The sequence below is a fragment of the Mustela lutreola genome, chromosome 1 (genome assembly GCF_030435805.1).
Source record: "Mustela lutreola isolate mMusLut2 chromosome 1, mMusLut2.pri, whole genome shotgun sequence".
NCBI lineage: Eukaryota > Metazoa > Chordata > Mammalia > Carnivora > Mustelidae > Mustela > Mustela lutreola.
Genome location: NC_081290.1, coordinates 243,496,207 through 243,523,037, shown reverse-complemented (window position 1 = coordinate 243,523,037; position 26,831 = coordinate 243,496,207). Strand labels below are relative to the sequence as shown.

The window sequence follows — 26,831 nt, the reverse complement described above, 5'->3', positions numbered from 1 at the left end:
CGTGCTGCCAAAGAGCTCCGATAATTTATATTCCCAACAAGAGCTCCTATCAATCTGAAGGAAAGGACAAAACCCCATTGGTTTTTACTTGCATTTTTAAATGATTACGGATGCTGTCCCTATGTTTATAGGCATTGCTCTGGTTTCCTTTGTGCCCACTCATGTCCCGTTTTTCTACCACATTTTCTTCAGTATGGATGGGCCTCCTAACTCATGTTCACCTGCGCACCTGAACCTGGGGGGAGAAAAGCACACAGTGAACTCACTGCTCTCACTTGCCATCCACGACCTCGCACACCTCCAATGCCAGCGCCGCCCGGTGATCCTCGACCCCCTGCTCGCTTTATTCCCCTCTCCATGACCAAGAACACCACACCCTCTTTCTTCTCCTCAAGCCCCCAACAGCTCTCCATCCCAACTCTCAGCAGACACTTGGCTTTCTACTCCACTGAGAAAAGGGAGCACATCCACCAGCCCGCCTCGCTGCTGCTGGTAGGAATTTTGCTCCTCCAACAGGTGGGGACGCCATTGTCTCATTCCTGAAGACCATTACGCCGGAATTCTGTCCCTGCCACTTATCCAGCACCATCCACTCTCCCCACCCTGCTGGATCACCCTCGTTTGAATACAAACACTCATTTGTGGGGGAAAAAAATCACATGTATTTTTGAACTCCATTCCCTTGTGGTCAGTACCCCCATTTCTCTGTTTCCAATTCTTTTCCTCTTACTCAGGATAAGCCAACTCAAATCAGGCTTTTGTCCTCATCATTCCAACAGAACAGCTCCCGTTATGCTCCCTAGGGAGCTCCTCAGTGCTAAATCCAGTGGCTGATTCTCCATTCCCTCCCTACTTGTCCCATCCGGACACTTGGTAGAGCTGATCTGCCCCTCTTGTCTCTTGGCTTTGGAGAGGCTACCCTCTCATTGACCCCTTCTATCTCGGTGGCCACCCTTTCCACACCAGCCTCTTTTGCAGGCTCGTCCCCCTCCCTCACTTCTACATCAGAGTCCTGAAGGTGTTCTCAGACCTTCTCTATCTATAGCCACTCCCTAAGAGATTGGTCTAGCTTCACTGTCCCCAGTAGGATAAAGGCTCGGAAAACTCCCCTACTTTTACCTCCAGCCTGGACCACTCCTGAATGCCAAACCTAGAGGACCTCTTCCCTGAGGTCTCCCTTTGAGTATACAACAAAGACCTCCAACTAAATCAATCCAAACCCCTGGTTGTCCCCAAGCCAAGCCCCTTAGTGATGCGCACATCGATGAGTGGAACTTCTGAATGCTCAGGCCCCAATACTAGAAGTCATCCTGACTCCTTGCTTCCTTTTACAACCTGCAGCCAATCCGTCAGAAGATCCCACCAGCTCAACATTTACAAAGACATCCAAGTTTAACCACTGCTCTCCTTTCTCCTTCCGATTTCTTCTCCAACGTTGCTTCCGCAGTGAAGTGATATTCTCTGAATATCGTATGCTGCAACCCCCCATCCCTGCTTCACTTTTTCCCATGGCCCCTGATCCATAATTGACTTATTTACTAGCCTTCTGTCCATTAGACTATGAGCATCAGAAGAGCAGGGACTGAGTTTAGTTCACTGCACCGTAGTAGCTGAGAATGCTTTCTAGCATATGGTAAGTACTCAATAGGTGTTGAATGAGTAAGTTTGTACATTAGGAATAGTCATTCCTTGTTTGTCACAGATGTCATCAATAACCACCCCCCTTTTGCCCTTTAACTTGGCTTACAGTATTTATATGTGATGCTAAAAGTGACAGATTTTTTAAAAAAAGCCTTTTTTTCACCCCAAAATAGAAATATCCTAATATTTTTATAATTTTATTTATATAGCTCTTAATCCATTTGGAAATTACTTTTGGTATACTACCTAAGGTTGGAGACTTCTTTCCCTCCAGTGGATAACCGTGCCAACACCATTCACTAGACCAGACATTCTGTTACGTCAGTTGAAATGCCACCTTTATTGATTGTTATCTATTTTTGGACTTCCTATTCTGTTCCTTTGATCTAGTTACTTCCAATCCAGCACCACACTATCTGTCATTGTGGCCTCATAATACATTCTACTATTAGGTAGAACAAACCCTTGTCCTCTTAGGACTTTTCACTTTCAGGAATTTCCTGGTTATTCCAATTTATCCTTTGAGAAGCATTTAATCACATCAAAGGCACAGATGGGTGGCTGTTAGAAGTTATAATGACAGACATGAAGAGAAGCAGATGAGGGAGAAGCACAGAGCCCTCCCCTCGGGGTCTTGGTGAGCCTCTGGGCCACCTGACAGACATGGGGAGCGACCTCTGGCCCCTACTCCCTCTTTTTGACCAGCTAGACTGTTGCATGAGGTGGACTGTTCCAACTTTTGGACTATGGGGAGAAACCACACTTCCTGAAAGAAGTACTATGGGGGCTGCCAGTGATAGCAGGTGGGGCTGGGGGTGTGATTTTATTACCTGAAGTTAGAGTTCTTGAAGCTCAGATCCACCTTGGGAGGAGCAAGGGACCACTGGACTGATGGGTCACCTCAAAGCGGTTTTCATGGTTTGTCGTTTCCTTTCAGGCACTCAACATCTTCTAGAAACCTATAGTGGGGCCCACAAGAAAAGAAAACCCACACAGGTCACTTGGGGGGAGGCACACAGCACAATCTCCTGTTAGCTAAGGGAGAGTCTCAGTGGGGAGAGGCTTGCCAGCCCAGCTAGTTTAGGACAAACAAGTCTTTTGAAATGATTGATTAAACATGGATTCCTGGATGTGGTCTTAAGAGAAACAAGATAATTGGACTTTTCATTTCTCCTACCGGGCCAGGCAATAAAATTATACTGAGTGTGCCTTGTGTCGGGCTCCATTCTGACTGTGTTATGGAGATTCACTTACTGAGGCCTGAAAATAATTCTGAGGTAGATACTCTGTTTTTTTTCCACTGGATGAGAAGACAAAGACTCTCTCTCTCGAGAGAAACTCAAAGATGACACTCGCCAAGGTCACATGGTGAGAGGACACAGGGGCTCCAGGAGCCACATCAAGGTCAAGCAGAGCCATAGGCTCTCCCACGTGAGCCGCTGCCCAAAGGCGGACAAGCAGCCCCGGAAAACAGGCCTCCGGGAAGCATTAAGCCAGAACACGCGTGCGCAGGGCCCGTCTCTAAGACTGCTGGAGGCACAGTAAGACGCTTGGAGATGGTGTCCGGGGCACTCAAGCACAGGGCGGGCACCCAGAGTGAAGGGGAGTCAGTGGTGAGAAGGCGCTTGAGTTAAAATGGCCTGTGGCCCTGCCTTCTCCTGCTGGCAGGACAGGGCTCTCTGCCAGGCTCCAGGCTTCACGGGAGGCTGCGCCCACCACCCTTCTACTCTCCCCTGGCTCTGCCTTGAGAGGGCGAGACTCGGGCTGTGAAAGGGCCTTTCCTGACCTTCCTGATACAAAGCAAAACTAGTGGGGTTGCCCCTTCTGCTGGCTCCTTGCGGCCCTTGGACTACCTGGGGCTTGACCATTACAGAGGTCTTCGAATCCGTGTCCAGGACCACGGCTGCTCTCGTCCTCCCAGCTTACTCCTCTGTGCAGTCCGATGCACACACCCTCGCTGTCTGACTCTGGGAGCCAGTCTGGACACGTGCAAAATCATGACGGGATCTGGGACTTCCAGTCCCCAAGCCCACACCCCACACAGACACCAAGTCCCCAGGGCAGTGCTGCCCGAGCGCTTACCATATGTCCTTCTACCTTGGTCTGCCTCCCCACACCGGTCCCACGCTCTTCTCCAGCCCCCAGACCAGCTATCCAGAACCCACGTGGGCGCCCTCTCCTTCCCTCACCCCACCACCCCTCTAACAGAGGGATCTAGCCACCCCCCTCTGTCCCCTGGCCACTGCCTTCATCCAGGCTGCTCTCCCCCAAGACTCGCCCCTCCACACTCCAGTCACAGACAGGACACCCCCTTGTTTAAAACACTTCTGTGGCTTTACTGCTCTGCCCCGAGCCTTCCAGCAGCGCCCTGCCAGGCAACATCAAACCTCCACAGTGCGCCTGCTCGCCTTGCGTCCTGTCCCGTCTTGCCCTGCTCTGCACATCCTGTGCCGAAAGCGCTAGGCCACCGGAGTACTTAAGTTCTCTAGAGCACGTGGCCTCAACTGTGCCCACGGTGCTTTGCAGGTGTGGCTCCCTTGACCCACCGGTCACCTGGTGAACTCTTGCTTTCCTTTCAAGTGCTTTCAGGTGGCATCTCCTCAGAGAAGCCTTCTGAGCCTTCTCCTCACACCTGTGGCCCTTCCACCTTCTGCCCCATGATCTCACTATTAGGGGGCTCCCCGGATCACACCTCACTCACTGTCCCCCCGGCTTCTCTGAAACTTGGACAAAGCTTCTCGGTACCAAACTCCATATGAAATTTCTTATTTGAACCAATTGTTCCAATACTCAAATTTACTTTATAGAAATAATGAATGCTAGCATAAACTTCGGCACTATATCTTGCAAAATAAAAATCAGAAGGCCTTGCCTGGCTTCAAGCTCCCTGCTCATGGGGAGTCTGCGCTCCCTTTTCCCCTCCCCCCACTCTCCCTCTCGCTCTCTCTCAAATAAATAAGTAAAATCTTAAAAAAAAAAAAAAATTCAGAAGTCCTTTCTTATATGCTTGGACCAAGTAAGGAAGCTGAATCAGCTGTGACAAGTATTCCTAGAAATCTCTTTTCTCTCCAAAAAGGTGTTCTTCAATGTAAGACAATGAATGAAACAGGTGGGAAAAAAACCCACCTCTGTGCTATTTCCAAAAGAGAACTGAGCCCAGGAAGGGGGCTCCCAGAGACCACAGGTAACTGGGAGAGGGGTCCTTGCCAGGGGGAGCTTAGGGCCAGCCCTGGTGCTGCCATCCAGGTGACACACAGTGAAGACACTCGTGGGAGAGCCTGGCCTGTAGTCTTGGAATTGGGGGCCACAAGTGTACCCACTTCTGAACTAGAGGCTCCCTGGATGGCAGAGGAAGCAAGGCACGAAGGGACTTGTGCAGTGTGCTTGGGGAGAGCTTGGTGGTCCCCTTGGTTCCCCCTCAGTCCCCTCATTCTCCTTGGAGCTCAAGAAGAAGAGTCTCCAGAGCTTCACACAGAGGAGCACGGGGGCTAGAAGAGAAGTCCCAGCCCCGCTGCCCCTGCAGACACACCTTGGCAGCTGAGGAGGGTGAGGGTGTCACCCTCACCGGCATTGTACGGCACCCAAAACAGACACAGCTGCCCCTCTGAGCAGAGCGGGGTGAGGCTGAGCAGCCCTTGAGAAACCCCCACGTGTCCTCTACAGGACGATGACCACATTGAAGCCCACCGATCGCAGACCGGTGTCTCTCTGTGCTGTCCCTCCTCCCTGACCCGGCACCCCAAAATGCTACAGGAAGCAGAGGGAGCATGTAGACTGCATTACGGTTCACATGGTTGGCTGCTCCTTCCCACAAGGACAGTCTGCAGGACAATGCCCCCAGTCAGGCTATGAGACTAGCTTAGATTGACAAATATGAGCGGAAGGGACAGCCTCGACTTCTGAACAGAACTTTTCCCCCGAGGTCCTTGGTGCCAAGACTGGCAACTTCTGGATAGAGACTCCTCCATTGGACGAGGTCCCGGATGGAGAGAGCAGCACGAGGAAGAAAGAAACCTTTGCTCCTATCGCCCACTGAGATGGTGATGGTGTGTGTTCTAGGGTGACCGACTCTTCTGTCTGCCTCAGACCTTCCCACTTGGGCACTGGAAGTCCTGCCTCCCAGAAAACCCCTTTGTCCCTGACAAACCAGGACAGTCGGTCACCTAGGTCCTCCAGTCGTATCTATCCTTCATCCTAAGCTGACCGACATGGGGAGGAGGGAGGAAGCACAGGTGGGATGAAGGACAGCAGAGCCCCTGATCTGGGAGGAGGGAAAGGGGACAGACGTGTTCACGCTGGACTCATTTTAGCTTCACAATAACCTATCCCTTGATGGTGGTCTTCACCCCAGCCTTCCAGGTAGGGGCCAAGGAGGCAAAGCTATCTTGCTCCAGATGACCCAGCTAGCCGGTGGGGACTGCAACCCAAGTGCGTCTGGCCCTGGGCGGGATCTTCTGACTACCGCACCACTGCCAGTCCTGCCCCCAAGACCACCGCACACAGTAAAATATAACAACCCCGAAATGAGCCTACCCGGGGCATGCGGGGAAAGAAAAAAATAATCCTAGTTTAGGAAAGCCACAGAACCTGAACCAACATGTTGTCCCTGGGCTTCCTGGCAGGTGGGGCAGAAAAGGAAATGTACAGCCCTCACACTCGCTGGCAAGCATATCTGATCAGTTCACGGGGACAGACTGAGCAGGCAGGGCAGTCGGCTGGGGAGGCTCTCTTAACTGGACCTGAGGAAACCAGCCCTACAAAAGAACAGAGCACTTCCCCTTTTAAAATGGGACCTCGGGGGACGCCTGGGTGGCTCAGTTGGTTAAGCAGCTGCCTTCGGCTCAGGTCATGATCCCAGAGTCCTGGGATCGAGTCCCACATCGGGCTCTTTGCTCGGCGGAGAGCCTGCTTCTCCCTCTGCCTCTGCCTGCCTCTCTGTCTGCCTGTGCTCGCTTGCTCTCTCTCCCTCTGTCTCTGACAAATAAATAAAATCTTTAAAAAAAAAAAAATGGGACCTTGGGCGCCTGGGTGGCTCAGTGGGTTAAAATGGGACCTCAGTGAAAGGCTGTCCCCCTCTTTCCCCTACCTTCAGGTGTGACAGCTTGTGAAGCCCTGGGATGTCACAGGGGCAGTGGCTTTTGATGTTGTGGCTCCATAAAGGGGCGTGGCTGGGAAAGTATGGAGGCTCGAGTGGGCACCCCGATGACCCTGTCTCCTAGCTGTCTGCTTACTGATCTGCTTCCCCCCAATAAGGGGCTCCTGTGTGGACATCGCTGCATCCCACGACCTTTACAGGCTGGCCCTGGGCACCGCCCTGGCCTTGAGAGCCACGGCAGGTGGCCCTTGGCCCCCTCCTCCACATTCTCTGCTTTGTGCTGCTGGTGCCCAGCTCCAGGTTTACTGAGGGAATGGGTGAGGAGACGCTCTGGTCTGTTCAGGCAGTGGTGGTCTCTGAGCAGAGCCAAGAGGCTAGAGGGGTCTCCGTATCCTCTGCAAGACCACCTTTGCCCTCCACAGTCACACTGACAGCCTGTGGGGGGTTCGGCTGCCTTGCTTTGCAGCAGATGCACCTAGTGAATGTTCTCCCAGAGAGACCAGGTGCCCCACACCTAAGGTAACTAACTAGTGTTTGCGTTGGGATCACTGAACAAGTGTTTCTCTACCCCCAGGGCACTGGGGACAGAGAAAGGAATCCATAGTCCTAATGTTCAAGATTCCCTCAACCTAGTTGGACAGACAGGGTCTAGATCAAGGTGTGACAGCATGCTCACTGCGCTAGGAAGGGCCACGCTTATGGTGGCTCTGAGCAGCACGCTGCCCAAGTCCAGGATGCGCCCCTGCTCTCCCGAAGTGGACGAGATTTGTGGCGCCATTCTGACAAATTACCAGCAGGTGGCAGTCAAGTGTCTCGAGGAAGGAGGGCCCTTCTTGGGCATAGGTAAGGTACAGGAGCAGAGTGAAGGAGAAAATACTCAGCTTATTGATTAGCAGGTGTGTGCGTGGTGAGGATAAGGGGAGGAGAAAGAATGAGGGAGGCGGAGAGGCTTGAATCAGGTGCTGCAGATGTCTCCCTGGCAGACTGGGTGGTGGGATGTCCGTTCTGAGCCAGGGAGAGAAGCATTGGGAGTGGCTGGCAGGGGCCCGGGGAGCCCTATTTGTGGTCCTTGTGTCCCCGGTCCTCCCGGCAGCTGGAGATGCTTGGGACTCCCAAAACCAAACACAAAACAAGGAGGCTGCATTTGGAAGCACACGGGTTGGAGGGCCAGCTCAGAGGGTCTCACAGGGGCAGGATTTGTAAATCCTGCAGTATTTCATGAATGAAAACAAGGTTCTTGCAGAAAAGATCTCCAATAGCATTGATGGAGAAGAATCTACAGAATTCCAGTCTCCAGGGGCTCCTGAGGGCTGTTAGAGGGATTCAGGGATGTCACTAAGAGTCACAGCACGGAGCATGCACCTAGTCCAGCACAGTGCTTAGTAAATGTTTGTTGAATGAATGTAAACGAGACACCATCTTGGACCTTTGCCACGTCTATCACTGAAGTACAGGAAGGAGAACCTTTCTTCTTCTATTTTTAATATACAGAACAAGAGAGCCTGGCCCTAAAGACGGGGGAGGAACACTGTCCACCAAAAACCTTATTTCTTGAAGTTGAAGAAAGTTCTGGAAAACATCTGCATCTTGTTCTAAAGGAAGCAAAAGGATGTGCTGCTGTTATTTCATAGTCACCTGCAAGATTCTAGTGTGAGGGAGAGCAGAGTCAAGATGGGGAGGCTTCGACAGTGCTCTGAGTCTCAGGTAAGGGCTGCAGATGGAGGCAGGCTGGGACAGGCGGCAGGGCTAGACCCAAGGAAGGCTGAGACTCAGAAGAAAAGGGATACATGCCTTCTCTGGGAATGGGGGCAAGGCTGAAAGACAGCCTTGCCTGGGAAGAAGATGGAGCGGGTGTTTATCCCGAGCCGGTGGACCCGGCCTGTGAGGCCCACAGTGCCACCTCAAGCAGGAGTTGGGGAAGGGCTGCAGTTCTCCCCCTGGAAAGGGGCAGGCAGGGTGTGGATAAAAGGGCAAGATGATGCGCACATGAAAAGGGAGGACAGGGCAGTGGTCACGGCAGGGCCTCTGGAACCACACACCCCAGGTTCAAATCCCAGTTCTGCCACCAGGAGGTATGTGTCCTGGGCCAGTTCCCTGTCCACTGGGAGCTGCAATTTCTCACCTGTAAGAGGAGGAGGAGGCCTCCTCACAGGCTGAATGAGCTCCATCTCTGAAAAACACTAAGAATGCTCGTCACGTTCACTGTGCTTATTGAGATGGATGACCTCACGCTGGTGTGAAAAGGAAGGGTAGAAGGCCGTGGAGAGGTAGGCTTTGATGTCAAAGAAAGCAAACTCAGAAGAGAGATTTTGAAATAAAGGAGCTAACAGCAGACAGAGGATGTGGCTTGGCGGCAGAGTGCTGGCTGTGGACATAAAGGAACTTAACATTGAGGCGATCCAGGACAGTGGGCTGTGGGGACCGTGAGGGAGCCCACAGAGAGGGGCTGGGGAAAGGCTGGAGAGAGGGATCTGGGAGTGGAGTGGGGAGGGGAGGCTGGAGAACAGCCCAGAGACCAGCATTTTGCAGCAGGAAGCACTGAGGACTCATAACAGTTGGAAAGCTGAGCGGTATTTCAGGAGTCCAACCCTTTCGTTTTACTTGAATGAAACCAAAATACAGAGAAATAGCTCCTCCTACAGAAAGCTGGGAATAGGATCATGAGAAACTGAAGTCAGTGGGTGATAAGAACAGAATTTTGAAGCTGCCCAGGAAGGTGAGATGAGAAAGCACAGGACAGCGATTTCCCTACAGAGATGGGCACCACAGCTGACAGCTGCTGCCCAGGGTGGGGCTGCCTTGGGGGCTCTGGGGTGAAACAGTGACACCCCAGAGGTGTTGGGGGACAGGGAGGTCGATGTCCCCCTTATGGCCCTCCTACCACAGATTGCGCTGACAGGAATGGAGGCCTTAGATGGCTACCACGGGCCCAAGGTTCTAAAGCAATCCATGCAAGGCAATTTCCTGAGTGCCCATATATGCCAAGTCGGTACAGGGAAAGAGCTGAGAATTTGAGCAAACTGCATGCGGCAGTCAAATTTCCATCAGAGACAGTGTTGTAAGAATGAAGACACTGTTAGTGTGTGGGTCCACAATCATTCATTAGTCTTTCAACAAATATTTGCTGAGAGCATCCAAGTGCCAGGCACCGTTCTCTGCAAGAGGACTGCGGGTGAAGACACAGAGATCCTTGTCCTCATCCGGTATACATTCTGGTGAGGAAGGCGAGCAAAAGAAGTGAATAAGTAAATGACGCTGGGAGGTGGTGAGCACTGGGGAGAGAGGTCCAAGTCGGGGCAAGAGGAGCTCTGGAGATGGAGGTGGTCAGGATCTGAGGAGGTGAGGAGCGGAGGGAGGAGCACTCCAGCCCAGGAAGAGCCGGCACAAAGGCAGAGAGGGAGCTTAGGGGCATCAGGGGACCAGCCCTGGACCAGGGCGGGCACAGACCCCAGGGTGCCTGGGAATCCCTGAAGAGGGCCTTGGCTTTGACTCTCAGTGGAATGAGGGGTGGTGGTAGGCTCCCTCCTGGGGTTAAGCCTGGCTGCAGGGTTGAGAAGAGATCGTGCCGAGGGGGACCTGTATGTGCAGGCCCCACGTGTGTGCAAATACACATGTGGAGTGTGCACACCTGCCTGGTGTGAGCTTGGACACGCATGCTTGAGAGCATGCACGTCAGTGCGTGTGACTTGCTGTCAATTCCTGGTGTATTCCGGAGGAACAGCTAACCGAACTTCCGGATTTTTTTCTGGCACGAGGGGCAACAGCCAGTCCATGAATGGCACAAAGGCCCCCGAACTATGGGGGCCACTGGGTGTGGAGGTCCAACCTGAGCTCCACTTGCCAGGCCATATGCCCTGTGTGATAGCTAGAGGGAGAGGGGCCTCCTGCTGACCACCTAGCGGCCAGGAGCTGTTGGTCAGGGGTCTGCTAAGTGAGAGGCACCCGAAATGTCTTGGTCACAGCACAGACTACACAGCTGAGTGCTGTGCTCGCACTGCCCGCCTATCTGGAGTGGAGACTACTTCTGTGACTGTCAGCCATGCTGAAGATGACTGCTAGGGGCTGATGTGGTCTTCAACTACGACCTTTCAGGAAAGCCATTATTATCAACATTGAGAATAAGACGGCACTGAGGCTCAGAGAGGCACATCCACTTGTCTGAGATCACACAGACAGGAGGGGGAACAGGGACCCAACCCCAATGTGCCCAGCTCTAGAGCTGAGCAGCTACACATGCTTTGTGTCTTTAGGGACTCTGCAGAGAAAAGCAAAAGGTCTGTCCCAAGAGGGAGATGTAGGGAGGGGCCAGCGTGTACCCCTCCCACCTCCCTCCTACAACGGCAGGATGTCAAAACACAGAGCCAGGACGGGAATTGACCACAGTGCCAGGGAATGGCTGGCATGTTGAATAGATGGTCCTTTCCATTTTGACTCTCAACAACTGGAAATCTTTCTCAAATGTACTTGCCATCTTGGTGGGCACAGTTTGAGGAAGACAATTTCATCTTGTGATGAAGCTCAAGGCCTTCCTCCCCGTCCCCAGAGCTCAGATGTTGTTCTGAGCATGTCCTGACCCCAGGAATGACCCTGCAAGTTCCTCTTTTAGCTCAAACGGAATCAACTTGTTTTCCTTTATTCCAACGTGAGGAATAAAACAATTATTTCAGTGATTTCAGTTTCATTTTTCTGAGCTTTGGTTACAGCAAGGGAGTGGTACATGTCCAAGGATCTGAAAAAGCAGGAGTTCTGGAGGTACTGTTTTTGAGAAAATATTCAGTGCAAAAGCTGAAGCCACACATTGGGCTTGGATTTTGTGCCAGTCAGTGCTGTTTCATGTAGTTTTCAAAGAAGTAACAATTCTCAGAGACTTAAGTAAATTGCCTGAATTTCTTAGGTCATGAGTGAGAAAGCCAGGATTCAAACAGATTCAAACCCCAGTCAGTGACAGGGGAAGGACAGTTATCTTTTCTTAACTAAACAAAACAAGACAAAACCTCTTATGAATCACTAAAAACAAACACTTCAGTGGAAAAATGAAAGTATAGGAAAAGGTAATTCACTAAATTCGCACAATTAATTCGTGCAGGCAGAGGCCACAAAACAACATGGCAAAGGGCAAGGAGGCTGGCTGGTTCTCCTTTCTCTAAAAATCTACACACAGATGTTTAAAAAAAAAATGTATGTTCAGGTGGGTGTGGTAAAACAAAACAAAACAAAAACCCAGAAACAGCAAAGACAAAGAAAGATGATGAAAACCATGTTTCCAACTCTTTAAAAAGAGTACATATTTTCCAGAAGGGTCAGAGCAAATATCAAAACACCTTATTTCTCTGACAAAGGATGCTATTACAAATTCTGACTTCCATTACATATTCTTACATAGAAGAACATTTTAAGATAAATGAAACCATATTTTTACTTTAATTTTTATTTTTTATTAAAACTCCCCCCTCCCCCAGGGCCTAGTTTAAAGACTCATAAAGTTCTACAAGGCTATTGGAAAAATATCTGTCCCCAGGTTCTCCTCTCTGTTCCCCCGCCCATTTCCAGAGGCAACCAATTACGGAAAGTACATCCACAGTTCTCAACAGCAGCTTATGGCACCACGCAAGGACACTGCAGTCTCAACCAGGATCTATTCACGTCTCACCATGGAAGAGGAAAAGGCCCCTCTCTTCCATTTTATCTGTCACTATAGGCACAAAGAGGAACGAACCTACTCTCCCATTCAGCCAACAAAGTTACATAATTATTTGGGGTAGATGAATATTCGGCTTTTGTATTTACTACGATCACGCAAGTCCTAGGCTCAGTGGAGGCATGTAGGATATTCCGGCCCCCTTCCTTTGTTGCATACGTCCCTGGTTCTCTTTGGTGTTAGTCCTTTCTAGAATTAAAAAAAATATATATATATATATATTAAAAAAATATATATATATATATATTTTTTTTTAACCAATCTTCCTACATTTGTCTAAGTCTCCCTTCAGCTTGTTCAAAGAACCCATTTCTTCTCATTTCAGGTCATTCTAAGGTTTCTCCAGCTAATTTATAAGCTTATACACACACCAGCCTGGGTACATACATATTTACTCTCTCATACTTAAAAGATTCAATACAAATATTTTTAATATTTTTTCACCCTCTTGAAATTTGTAAATAATATAACCTACCAGCACTTATAATTTCAAAAACAATCAACACAGTACCCTAACTATAATACAAAGAAGAAAGGAAACGTTAGTTAAAATAAGATACTACACACAGAGTCAAAATGCAGATGTTGGGTATAGCTACCTTAGAAGACATGATGAAAGATGTAATGAGGTGCTTGGGCCTATTTATAAGAACAGGTAAACCCCAGATGCTTGGTAGTTTTGTTCCTAGAAAATTCAGTGTATATTAAAAACATGCAAAAATTACGTATGTTTATGTTTAAAGTGGAGTCAGATTCCAGGCTCAGATACTTGTAAACATGAATGTCAATGAACTTTAGGAGGTTGTGTCGCAAGTTGGACAATCCTTTGTTCTCCATCGGTTACCCCTGGCAAATCTGCTTCTCCTGGGGTAGCCCTGTTCTGCATTCCCTTGACAGCCAAATCGCCCTCTACATTCCCAAGATGTCCTATAGGGGGCGCTACGTACCCATTCTGAACTAGCTGAACTATTCTGGTTCAGCTACTCTCTTTTCTAACAAAGAGAGGGGGCAAAGAGAGGTAAAGATATTTACCCAGAGCCATATAGGAAACTAGCAGTAGTCAGGACTAGATAAGGAGAAGGGGCAGACAAGGGAGGAAAAAGGAAATTATTCTAATATTCCTATTTATGAATTGCTGAATATCATGCCAGATGCCTTTTGTTAGGCTCCCATGGTATCTCACCATATCCTCTAACCTCAGGGATTAGTTCTATTACCATCCCTAATTTTCAGATACAGATACCACATTTCAGGGAGGTTAGGTCCTTGCTCAGGGCCCCATTTTTGGTAACAACGGAATTCGATTTTCTCTAGTCCTTTTTCTATTGCTTTAAGCTGCTCTCCCTCCAGGTCTCTGGGCCCCCCCCTTGGGGACCAGGTCCCTTACTTTGCTACTTCCATCTTTAGGAACTAGTAACTGGGCTGCAGGCTGTCGGAGAAGCAAAGAACAAAAAGAAAGATGGTTCAATCCCAGCTTCTCAGCCCTTCAGTTTCAGCCAGTGTGTCTGGGCCCAGGGTTTCCTGAGCACAGGAAGCAGACTTGATGAGGTCGTAGATGCCTGCAGGAGCCCAGCCTGACCTGCCAGAGGTCAGGCCAGGACAACCGTGACTGCAGGAACTTTTCCTGCCCCAGAAGGCCTCAGCTCCACAGGCGGTTCCACACTCTACAAGATGGCAGGCAGCCAAGGAGCTGGAGCTCACGCCACAAATACAGGAAAGGCCAGACAGTGAGCGAGGGCTTGGTCACCAAACCTCGCAGTGTCAGGTATGGGGAGCACTCCAGAACAGTAACTAACTACAGCTTCATGGTATGTCTGCCTCCTTTTAATTAGCCTCTGAGAAGACAGTGTTATTCCCACCATCCAGAAGAGGAAACCAAGACCACAAGTGACTGGCAGCTCATTACACAGCTGGCCAGGGGCAAGGCCATCCCTCCACTGCAGGCCAGACCGGCCCAGACGCCCTCCCTCTCCTGTACCTTTAAAAACCCTTCCTGATTGAAGCGTTTCAGAAAAATGTGTCTTTGGCACTTACTATCCAGCTTTGATGGGCAGGTTCCTCGGCCCCATAACTGCTGGAATCGTCCTGTGACTGAACAGTGGATCAGGTACTTGAAGAGGGGCCTGTCTGATGGTCCTTAGGCACCTTTCTCCCTCCACTTTTTGGCCACAAAACCATGACTAAGCACTTTCAACAAGGAACCCACTGCTTCAGACTTCACGTTCAGGAAAAGAAAATATACACAGCCCCTATTTGTCACCCTGATCTCAATGTACCCCACAGGGGGCCTGGCAGAGCTCGGATGGACCCATTTGCTGATGACCGCGCATGGGCCTCTACCCCGCCGTCCGTTGTATGCAAACAATCTCTGAGCACGTTTCACAGAAAAGGGTTCAACTTGGGCTCTGGTCAAATGATTTCCTGCAAAATAAGTCCAAGTAGGGCCAGCCCCAGGCTCGTGCACCGCCAGCTTACTGTGAGCGCTCAGGGTGTGGAACAGAACAGCCCACTGGGGCCAGACCGCCCGGGTCCCCATCTCTGCCCTGCTGCTTACTGGTATAGCTCTGGACAAGAGCTGACCTCTGTTCCTCAGTTTCCCCGTGAGTGAAATGAGGATATTGGCAGTACCCAGCTCCCAGAGTGGTTGTGGGTGGTAATAGTGACATTCATGAGAGGTGAGAATGGAGCCTGACACAAGGTGAGGCTCAGGCGGCCTATTCCCGAAATGAACGTTGACTGTCCTGTCACGGAAAGAGCGGCTGAGGGCCGGAGAACAGGCACCCTGCGAGGGAGACAAAGGGAGCCGGGAAGAGGGTCCATGAGCACGACTTCCAACCTTCGAAAGTGGAACCATGCCACGCCCGCAGACCTTTGTTCTGGATTGCTGCAAAGGGCTGACCTAGGTCAACGAGGAAACAGAGCCAAGAGGCAGATTTGGATTAGAATAAAGAAGGATTTTCCTACAGGCAGACCTGTCCACGAAGAGGGAGAAGGATGCCTGGTTCTATGGGCTCCTGAGGGCGCTAGGGGCCTGGCTGCCTGTCATGAAGCCTGCACATGGGGTTTTCCTGCACAGCAGAGTGGCCAGGGACAGTGACCCCGGATGCCCCTTTGTACTGGACCATTCTATCACTCTGATAAGAAGTAAGTAAGTGGTGATAGCCAGGGAGTGGCCCATCAGCCCGAAGGAAGGAGGAGGGACTTCGGACTGTCTTAACGCACACAACCTTCAGGACTTTCACTTCTTGTCTCAGAACCCATTGGGCAGGGAGGCTGGCCTGGGTGTCCTTGGTGTCTGGGGCTGAGCCAAACACAGGAGGAGATGCCGGGACACAGGGAGATGGCCAAGAGCAGGGAACAAGAAAGGAAGGGGCCCATCTGCTCCCTGAACACTGATCAGGGAAGTATCCTCCATCATGAAATATTATCAACTTTATAAACTACAAAAACAGAAAATATTTTAAAAAGTAGACAACATTTCGTCAATGAAAAATTATCAGACTGTATACAAACTATGACAAGAAAAAAAATATAAGATTCTGAGACTAAAGCTCATCAGCTATTCCCCAGGTATCTCCTGTACAAGTGTTACCGCTAATTCCTAGGTTCCCAGCTCCGAGGCCTGAAAAGCAGATCAGCAGCAGAAGGTATGAAAAGATTAAGGAGAAACAATTTGTGGAGATGACACCGGAGACATTCTATGTACTGACTTCCAATTCTTTGTGCCTCCTGTAAACGCCTGCAAATATTTTTGGGAGAAGCACTGTCTGGAGCGGTGAGAAACTTCCTGGGCAGGAAGACAGAGAACATATCCTTTCAGAGAGAAGGGACTCACTACTCTACAGGCTCCAGCCTGAGTAACTCAGGCCCCCACGCCACTGGATCTGCAGGGATTGGCCCTCATTCCCCTCTCCCCACCCCCAATCTCCTCTGCCCAGTGGCTTCCTGTCCCAGCTCCTCACTGTCCTTCACTCTCTGGTCCGCTGGCTGCCTGCGGCTAACCCCCACTGCAGCTTCCTCCCTGTAAGCTCTCCTCCCTGCTTGCCTCTCACCTTGCTGGCTGCTACAGCCTTAACTTGGGCCCTGGGCACCCCACTCCTCCTGGCCTACTCACATCCTCTAAAACCACTGACCTCCAGCACTGCCAAGAGGTGACTTTTCCAGAAGCTTCCACTGTCCAGCCTTCCTCCTAAAGGTTTCTATCCCTCCCTCTGCCTCCTCCCAGCTGTAAACAGAGAACTGACCCGCAGAGCGCACTCTGGCCAGGCACCATGCGGGCCCATTAGCCCAGGGCAAGACAGAGGCAGGGTGCAGCTCCCGGGCCAGCTCTACCCCAAGGATACCGGCTGCCTGGAACGCTGCAAAAGGAGGATTCTGAGGGTCTGAAGGAAGCCACTGTGAGCAGCAGGTGGGAGCCCGAGGACTGGGAATGGCCACGCCCATGTCACCTGCATGCCCTCCCAGTGCGGGCCAGAGCACTCTGCGGCCCCTGGCCCATCTGTCCCCAGCCCGTGCTCCAGCCTGGCCCTCCCTTTGGTATTCCCATGAGATCTCTTCCATGATCTGCTTTCATGCGTCCTCCCAAACCGCCATATTCACCTTCCAGCACCGCCACGCCGCCATACTCTATCTCCCCCAACAGTCAGCAAACGCGCTGCACCTTCTTTCTTTAGAAACTTTATGGCCTCCATAAAGCTTTTCCAAGTGGGTCAGAGAGCCCCTTATTCTATCTCTGCCTTAGTGTCCGAAGACACAGATTCCCAAGTCCCCCTCTCACCATCTCCCCCACTCATCTAGCCGACTGTTAGACTCACACAGCCCTGTCTACTCAAGTAGATGGTGACTACTGGATGGTCCTGACGTCTGTCAGAGACGGTGCACCCTGCAGGACAGAACTCAGATCTGTTTAGCTCACTGGCTCTGAGCCTGGCACAGGGGGGCTCTGTTAGGGAAGAGCACGGAGACCAGAACCCCAGCCCCACTCTGCCCTCACTTGCTGTGTGTCAATGGGAAAGCCGCCCTCCTCTCTGGGCCTCAGCTTCGCCACCTAGACTAAGATATACTTGAGCTAGGGGCCTCTGAAGTCTCATCGGGCTCTCAGGCACAAGGAGAACGCAGGCCACAAGGCTCTGGATTCGTGTCTTCTATGATTGTGTGGGTAATAATCACTTAGCGGGAAATCACAGGACAGCAGTGCGGATCCGCCATTGCAAGGCGTGAACTCGTTCATGCGGGTACAGAGCGCTATGGGATGTGCGCTTGCATAGCTAAGTATAATGGACAATGAGGAGTGATTTTCTCTCCCTTTGAGAACATAAGTACACTCTTCTATATTTATACATTCCATCTCCTAATTTAGACAGTGTAGAACTTTTTCTGATCAGCGCTCACTTGCCAATAATTTCGCTCTACATCTAAATGAAGAATAGGAGTCATATAAGTTCACAGATTGAATGGATGGCTGATTTACAAAGCCCTCAAAATGTGGCTACAGGCCGATGCTGGCAACCCCATAATTAGATATGGCATGCTCTGCGATGATGTATTTTTTACTGTTTTTTAATAACTCAGTTCTCCTTCTGGGATGAGGGGAAAAATGGAATTTGTTAAAAATAAATCGAGATTTAGTGGCTTTTCAGCCTTCTGCTGCTTGTTGCTCACAATATTCTATAAATAAAAGAAGCCCTGCCCTATAGTGCACTGTAAACACCCACAGACGCTCAGAGCCAAATTCTTCCAATTATGACCCTGTGCCAGTTGCCAAGCTACTGCGAGGACCCACTTGAAAGGCGGCCATCTAGGCCATCTCCTGATTAAGCCGCCCGGCAGCAAGGAGGAAGGCCTGCTGCTTTGGCACCATATCTAGTCTGAAATAATTGTTCCATTTTCTTGAAATTAAGCCCTTCCCTTGTGATCGAATTACAATTCAGAGGTAAATGAAAAACTAACCACCTGTCCATCCGTCCATCTGCCTGGGTCACGGGTGCGTAGGAGAGCCTGGGCTGTCACATGCTGGGCTGAAATCAGGCGGCACGAGTGCATTCACGACAGTGTCTCTAACCGCACTGAGCAAATCAAGGTCAAATAAAAGTAGGTCAGCTGGGAACATGACAGGTGAGTCACAGGCAGCCTGCCCTTCTGCTCAGCACCTCTCCTCACTCATCAGTGTGGGTCCCTCTGGTTCAATGCAGCAGACTGAGCCAGTCATTTAAAAAATCCGTATTCGACCCCGGGAGGGACGATATCAAGTGTCAGGCCAACAGCTTTGTGGTTCCAGTGCCAATGGGCGAGCTGGGACGGCCCCTGCTGCCCGGCGTCTGTGGCCCTGACCAGCCCTTAAAACACGCAGGCTGAGGAGGAGGAGAAGGCAGTGTGTCACAGTCTTTCTGAGAGAGAAATTACTTGCAGTTCCTTAGAAACCAGAACGCTCAAAGCAGCGCTGTAGCAAAACGGGCTCTGGCTAGAAACTCATCCCTCCTTCCTCCCTTCGGTGACAGCTCCACTGGGTGAGCAAAGGCCCTGAGCCACAGTTCCAGCCCCAGAAGCTCTCACTAGGAACGCAGGGCTCACGGGTGAACAAAGTCCACCACAAAGAGAACGGATATGTGGTCAGAGTTTCCAAACTCAAAACTGGGATCTATACTTTAAGGGGTAGGGCTGTTCAAAGCTGGAAAGCCTGGGACCTAGGGGTCAGAAAGCATGGAGCCTTGTCTGAGAGGTCTCCTCTGGCTGTCCAGGCTAAAGTGGCCCCTCCTGGGATGCCTGGGTGGCTTAGTTGATTAAGCATCTGACCTGATTTCAGCTCAGGTCATGATCTCAGGGTTGTGAGATTGAACCCCTATGGCCGAAAGGGGGGGGCGGGGGTCTGAGCTCAGCAGGGAGTCTGCTGAAGGTTCTCTCTCTCCCTCTCCCTCTGCCTTTCCAGCCCCACTCTAAAATAAATAAATAAATATTTTAAAAATAAAAATAAATTGGCCCTTCTTGTGAATCACCCACCACCTATGGGTTCTCATTTCTTCATTTCTGAAATGGTCTCATTTCTTTGCCTCTCCTCGGATGAGAATGTGAGCATCATGAAAGCATAGACCACTCCCCCCGCCCCCCACCCCGTCTTGTTCTCGAGTATTTTCAGAGCAGCCAGAAGGGTAACTAGCTCATAGGTGCTCAACAAACATTCACTGAGGAAATGGAAAGAATTCATCCCAAACTTCTGTGAGCGCATTCTGTGGACCCATCTCCCTCAGTGCTCACAGCAGTGCAAGAGGTGAAATCTTTCCCTCTTCTGTAGCAATAAGAAAATCGAGGCTCAGAGAGGGTGCGTGTTTTTCCCAGGGCTGCACGTCTAATGAGTTCATGGAGCTGGAATTCCAAGCCAGGCGTGAAAAGTTCTAATCCTGGCTTCAAAGTGAGCATCTGTTGCTTTTATAATTTAGAAAAAGCAAGAGGGAAAAACTTTAGAGGAAAAACTACATATCAGAAAGAGCTTCACATCAAAGGACCCTATGTAGGACAGATCTGGTTCCTGTGTCATCAAACCTCAGCCCCACCTCTGTCTGCCGGGGGCATCGGCACCACAGCCCCTCAGCCAGAGTGGAGGAAGGATTCTTTACAGAAGGCTCATCCCTGCCTTTCTGTGTGGCGCTCTGAAGGCCAGGCAGGGAGGGGAAAAGCCACTGGCCATGACACCCATGACTCCTGCTGCTGTTAGGAACAACAGGCTTATTCCATAATTTGCTGGAAAGTTTCTAAGAAGAGTCCTATGATCAAGTTAGAACACTATAAAGTACTTGGCCTGTGCCTTTCCCCATATCCATACCTTGGAAACTGGAATTAAAAAAATAAAAAGAAAGGAAGCATACCTTTTAAGACTCAAATTTCAAAAATATTGAAATTGACAAGTAGAGATTTACATTTACCTGAATTTAGAATACCGACCCTGCTGAAGCTAAGCATTTGCATGTTTATAAGCTGTATATATACAGTATAATTCAGACTAAAAAGTCTGATATTTGGGGCCCAAACTCCTCCCCGGGCTGTCTGCTAGATGCAGGCTGTGGCTTGAATTGAGGTACAAGTCAGCAGGTCAGTCTCATCAAAACGGCCAGCCAATTCCAGTGTGCAGAACTAGAATATTTCCCAAATATGGAAATTAAATGAAAATGGCAAATAGTATTAATAAAACAGGTTTTTCCAAACGCTACCGGGATGGCCCAACAACCTGTAAAAGTGAAAGTCTTAGGCAACTGGAACTTGGGAGCAACCACGTGGGACAGGAGATGGAACAAGGGCTTGGCAGCCAGGCGGGGCTACGTCAGTCTCGACCCCACCCGCGTACTGGTCACACAGCCTTGAGCTTGAGCCTTGAGGGACGATGACATGACGAGGATGACGACGACAATGACAGCGGTGATGACGACAATGACCAGCAACGACCATGACAATGAGACAATAATATCTACGATGATCTGTTCCTTACTGACCGCACAAAGTCTAGCATACAGCAGATGAATGCGTCTATGCTTATGAAATAACATATGTTGCTCACTTTTCATAGTGACACATGACCCCCTTCTCTAGACTCTCTCTGTCTTCTAGATGCAGAAAAAGAAGGTTAAAAAGATTCAGTAGCATGCCCAAGGTCCACAGTTATCGGGATTCAAAACTGGGTCTGTTGGACTCTAAGCCCCTGCTCTTAACTACTAAGCTCCACTGCACTGCTAAGTCTCAGTTTCCTCATCTGTAAAGAGATTAATAATACCCAGGCAGGGCGGGAAGGGTGAGACAGAATGCATGTGAAGTGCTTAACACGGAACCCGGCACCCAGGAGCTCCAAGACGTTACTATTAATGTCACGTAATATCACATAATGTAATGTCACGCCATGGCACGGCATAGCGTCTGGACCTCTGGAAGAGAGGAGGAGGGAGGGAGGTGGGCATCTGGAAGTACAGATGATCCAGCATTTCCCTTCACGGGCCCTGAAAAACAGGATTAGGAACTTCGGACCAAGGCTTCAGAGCCTGGGCTGGCATATTCTCAGTGAGGGACAGAGAGGGGGACACCTCAGCAAGATGGGCAGGAATTTATCTACTGAGAGATGAAAGGCTTTTCATTGCAGGTCGGAGAGGATCGGGGACTTCCGGAAGAAGAAATAATCCAAGCTCCAAAAGAAAGCTTTCAAGAGGCAGTACCAAACAGCATGGCTCCTCCTGGGCTACGGATATATGCCCACCGACAGCCTGACTCTCTGCACCTGAGGGAGAAGAGTCCCCATGAGTGTTTGTGGTAAGGGAGATGCCGAGTCCCCAAGTTACTGGTAAACCCTGTGTGGAACAGGGGTGGAGCAGAGGCATTCTAAGAAAGAAGAGAATTTGTAAGAGCCAGTCTCCTTGGGAGTTAAATATAAGGAAAAGGAACCAAAGACTTAGCGTAGTTTGTAGTATGTAAGAACAAAGGGCCCGTCTGCAGGAAGAAGGCTCGGTCTCACTGATACCGCCATCTTGACTACAGCCTGACTGAACGTCTGAACGGGGGAATCGGTAGAGCAGCAGAGTCGCTCCTCTGAGAGCCAACAGCACCACAGAGAACGTGTCTTCTAGAGCTGACATTTGCTTGGGGAGAAAAAACATCATAGAAGATTGCCAGCCTCTCCCCAGACCAGCTTATCCCCCGTATTTCTGACAGAGGAGTTGCTATACCAAGTTATCCCAGCAGGAACCAAAGATCCTCAAAGGCCTTCACACCCTATCATCGGTCCCCTCTCCTCCATGCCCACAGCCCTCCACAGGACTCAGCATCAATTTCCTGGACCATTTTAACTGCCTCTAACTAGTTCTGCTGCCTCCTCCTCCAGTCCAGCCCCCACATTGCCACCAGCTGGCTTTCTAAAATAAAAGTGCTGACCACGTCACTCACCTCCTGAAAGATGTCTACTAGATTTGCACTGCCTACAGAATAAACGCCGGAGTCCTAACTTGGATTAATTCATTCATTTTTTTCCTCACCAATCTAATGTGTGACGATCACCTCCTGGGTGCCAGGCTGTTTTATGTCCTGGGGGTGGAGTGGTGAATGAAACAGGTAAGACAAGCACCCAGCCTCATGGATTAACATTCTAGTAGGGTAAGACAAGCAGTAAAGAAGACAAATAAATCTATCATATAAAGGCAGGTAGTGGTGAGTGCTAATGAAGAGAAATAAAGCAAGGTAAGAGGGCCGAGTGATGGGGCCAGGCGTGGAGTAGGACAGTGCATTGTTATGCCTTGAACACAGGGACTATAAGTCTATTCCTCTCTGCCCCGAACCTCCTTTGAACAGAGAGCAGAATGGAATGAGGGTCAGCCAGGCAGGGATGTTGGGGAAGACTGATTCAGGTACAGAACAGTAAGTGCAAAGGCCCTGAGGCAAGAAAGAGGAACAGCAAGAAAGCCACAGTGGCTGGGATGGAGTGAGCAGAGCGAAGAGTGCTGAGATGATACAGGGAAGCAGGAGGGGCTGGCAGGCCATGGCAAGGAGTGCAGAGTCTACTCCGAGGATGCTGGGAAGCCATCAGAGATTTAGAAAGGGAAATGACACAATCCGATTTACTTTTTAAAAGGTCACTCTGCCTGAGTCTGTGGAAGACTGACAGCAGTGCAGCTGGAGAAGAAACAGGGAGACTGGCTGTGAGATGGGGGACATCTGGGTGACAGTAGGGAGATGTGGTGGCTTTCAGTGCTCTGATGGAACAGCTGTCAACAACTGCAAGTACTGAGGATCCAGGGAAGGAGCAGGATCCCAAACGATGCCTGCATGTTAGGCCTGTATAACCAGTGCAATGGCCCTGACATGGAAGGCGGGGAAGACAGGGGAGGAGTTAGATCTTTCCCTTTTTTTTTTTCTTTTTAAGATAAAAATATCAAGACTTGTATTTAGTTATGTTGGGTCTGGGATGCCTATTAAACATCAAAGTGTGGATGCCAAGCGGGCAGCAGGTATGTGGGTTGGGGCTTGGGAGAAAGGTCTGAGGTCATCACTGTACGGATGACCACAGGTCCTCCAGGTCTTGGTTCCAGCTGGAGACCCACGCCCCTCTAGGCATCTCCTTCTCCAGCCTCTGGTCTCTGCTCTGTCACTCCTCTGGCCTGCAATGCTCTGTCTGAACTTTTGGAGGGTAGACTCTTTCTTGTCCCTTAAGACTTGCTCAAAAGTCACCTCTTTTCTAAAGCCTCCCTGCTCTGACTGCCAGGAGAGAGCCCCTCAGCCCTCCCTTCTCCTACGGTGCCCTGGAGTGTGCCCCGACAACCTTGGGTCACCCCACTTTGCACCTTTCCTCCGTGTGAGCTCCTTGAGGGCAGTGACTGTGAGACTGTTCCTCTCTGCAGCCCCCACCCAGCATAATGCCAGGCATGGTCTGCTAAATGAATTGTTCTCCCTGTAACGAGGTGCACAGGAAACTACAGGTATGCGCAGTGACGCCCACTGCGGCCACCATCTGCGAGGGGAAAAGGGCAGAAATCTGGAGCTGCCCTGCAGCACCAGCACAGCTCAATGGGGTAGAATGGTGCCTACCTCACAGGAGCTTCTTAACGATACAAAGGAGTTTCAGGAGATCTAAGAGCTGAGTATCTCAGGGTGTTGCAAGGTGCCCTGAACAATGCCACCCCTGAGAAATGTGTCTCAGGTCTCACAGCAGAAGCCCCAGCAAGTCCAAACTTGAAGCACTCAGGAGTCAGACACAGAGGGGAGGAAAGTGCCCTCGTTTACAAGGCCTCCCGGACTCGGGAGAGAGAGCCCAGAAGCAGGGCCTACTTGTGCTCTTTTGCAGACATAAACCACCAGTATCAGAGAGGTTAGGTGACTTGCCCAAGGTCACAGGGCTGGGATGTACCAGAGCCAGGATTTGCAGTCAGGTCTTCCTGAAACCACTGCCTGTGTTCGTTCCTTCTGGCACACTCCACAGCCTCCCCATATCACACTAGCTCACAGAGCAGCCAGGAACCTTAGGGACCCACGAAGCCCCCGAGCGGGCGGAAGAAATGGAACTCTGGAGAGGGGCCATGATCATGATGCACCAGCTGTTACTGGGGAGTCATCAGTGGGACGGAAGCTGGAATCCAAGTCCCCGACTCCCGCACCAGGCCCTGGGAGTACTCCACCTGCACTCTGTCAAATACCGTAAGGCAGAGACAGAGCCAAACACAAACCTTTAATAGTACACCTAGCTGCTCACAAGTGCCCCAGAAATAAGAGCAAAGGGAATGGTAAATTGTCTTTTGTGTCAATGACAACCATTGCGTGATCCTGGACCCCACTAGCCGGTGGGACACTAAGTGAGGAGTGCTGTCACTGCCCCAGGAGGGTTACGAGACCAGCTGCATGGGGAGCTGCCCTCTCATTCCTTTGGGCAAGTGTTGGCTACCCCCCTACTGTGTGCCAGATGCTGAACAAAGCAGCAGAGGCCAGCGGAAAGAAGCCCGGTGTAGAACCGTGGCTCCCTGACTTGTGTAGTAATCAGCATATTATCCTCTCGAAGCCTCTGTTTCTTCATCTGTGAAGAAGAGTCCCTGTTTCACAAAGTTGTTCTGGCCACTGAACGGGATGTCACACGCCCCTGGTAGAGGGGAGTGACGCAGAGAGCATCAGATGCCTGATGGCTGGGTCACTGCTGAGAAAGAAGAGCTTACTCATACTGTAGGGGAAAAGGGGATGGGCAGAAGGTAGCTACACCAGCGCTCTTGTAAAAATTTAGCAGAGTAAAGGAGCATCAGTCCTCTGAGGATTTACCAAAGCATTAAGAAATTCTTTGGGAAATTTGGAGTAGCTGAATATCTTAAGGCAGCATGGGGAGAAGGTGAGGCAGAATGAGAGGAAAAAGGAAAAGAGAGAGGATGAATTTGAATATATCAGTGTATTGATAAGAGTCAACGAAATTAACATACATACATACAAAATAATGTCTCTTGGCAGCTAATAAATGGAGTTGGCTGTTCATTTTCTATAGCCTTATCTTCTCCGTCAAGCTCCTATTCAATCTTCAATACCCTACTTGCTTAATGACTTCTTCTACCTCACCCCAGGTTAATTAATCTCTACTCTATTAATTGATTCTTACCAATATACACATCATATTGTGTCTGTATATTGGGTTCCCCTACCAAATAGCGAGTTCCTGAGAGTAAATATTGTGTATGAATCATCTTGGTGGCCCTCCTCTGGCTACCAGGATCCCCAGCCTGCAGCTTGGAACATCCCCAGAGGACAACCTTCTCTCTACAGCAGGAAGATGAGCCAGGACTCACATTTATAAGTATCCGTTCTGTGTTGAACATTTGAGAGGCACCATTTAAATCTTAATTCATGTATTCCTCAAAATGCCCCATAAGAGAATTATTATCCCTATTCTGAAGAAGGGGACACTGAGGCTCAGGGAGGTGAAGTCAACAGCCAAAGTTTCATACTGTTAGTAAAAGTGATGAGACCAGGATTTGATTCTGGGTCTATCAGACTCCAGATCCCTGTTTTCCCTAGACCAGGACCCCCACCCGCCACATGGGTTTAATGAAGCTGAGGGCATCCTGGAAGGAGGAATGGTCTGGATGTCAACTCTCCCTGCGAGTTCATCAGTGAGGTACCAAGCTAAGGAGCTTTGACCAACACACGGTCATCTGTTAGCGAAAGCCAGAGACCAGGTGAGAGAGGCAGAGAGGATGCCTCTGGAGAAGACCGAATTCAAAATTTCACATGCAGTTAGCACCTGGTAAGTTGACTAACTCCCCAGACCCATCCTGTCTAAGGAGAAGGAGATACATTCTGGGTCAGCAGTTCTCAGCCACGTGTGATCAAGTACGTCAACTGGTAGAGAATTCCCAGATCTTTCCTAATTGCTGGGGAAACTCAAGAACATGACCATGAGTGTTAGCACTGCTAGGAGAAAGCTGTGGACCTAAGTGACCACAGGAAGTCTGGGACAGTCCCTTCCTTCTCCTTTCTCCACCTCCAGCTCAGTAAAGGAAACTTCCACGATGTGCCATAGGCAAGTTACATCTCAGCCTTGCAGGGGCCTGACTCTGCCACATTTGGAGTCAGAAGATCTGTGTCCAAGGTGCTGTTACTTGGCACAATCAACACAGATCTTCTTTGGGCCTGAGTGTCTCCAGATATAAAGAGGGGGAAGAGGGGAATGCCTGCTTCACAGAGAGGTCGTAGGGAGGGAGCTATGAGATAACCCCCGTGGGAAGACTCTGTCCATGTCGAAGGGTGTTCAGATGTAAAGACGGGGTGCTGGGAACCTCAGGTACCTCACTGCCTCCCCCTCTTCAAGTAAATGTCAACCCAGCCTCTGTACTGACTAAGAGCTCTAGGGAAAACCCAAGCAGCGCTGGGAGAGCCCTGGACAAGGAAGCCGTGATTTGGCTG

General features: G+C 50.2%; 1 protein-coding gene across 8 annotated transcripts in view; it reads right to left on the bottom strand.

Annotated features, from left to right (window-relative positions):
• BMAL1 (basic helix-loop-helix ARNT like 1) overlaps positions 1-26,831 on the bottom strand; it is a 99,262-nt gene that overhangs the window by 31,052 nt on the left and 41,379 nt on the right. For 6 of the 8 annotated variants that reach the window (XM_059136628.1, XM_059136619.1, XM_059136588.1 and 3 more), the window contains one exon: positions 2,472-2,600. The exons of the other annotated variants lie outside the window; for them this stretch is intronic. The gene's annotated coding sequence lies outside the window, so the exon portion shown is untranslated. The remainder of the gene's footprint in view (positions 1-2,471; positions 2,601-26,831) is intronic. 8 annotated transcript variants of the gene reach the window in all.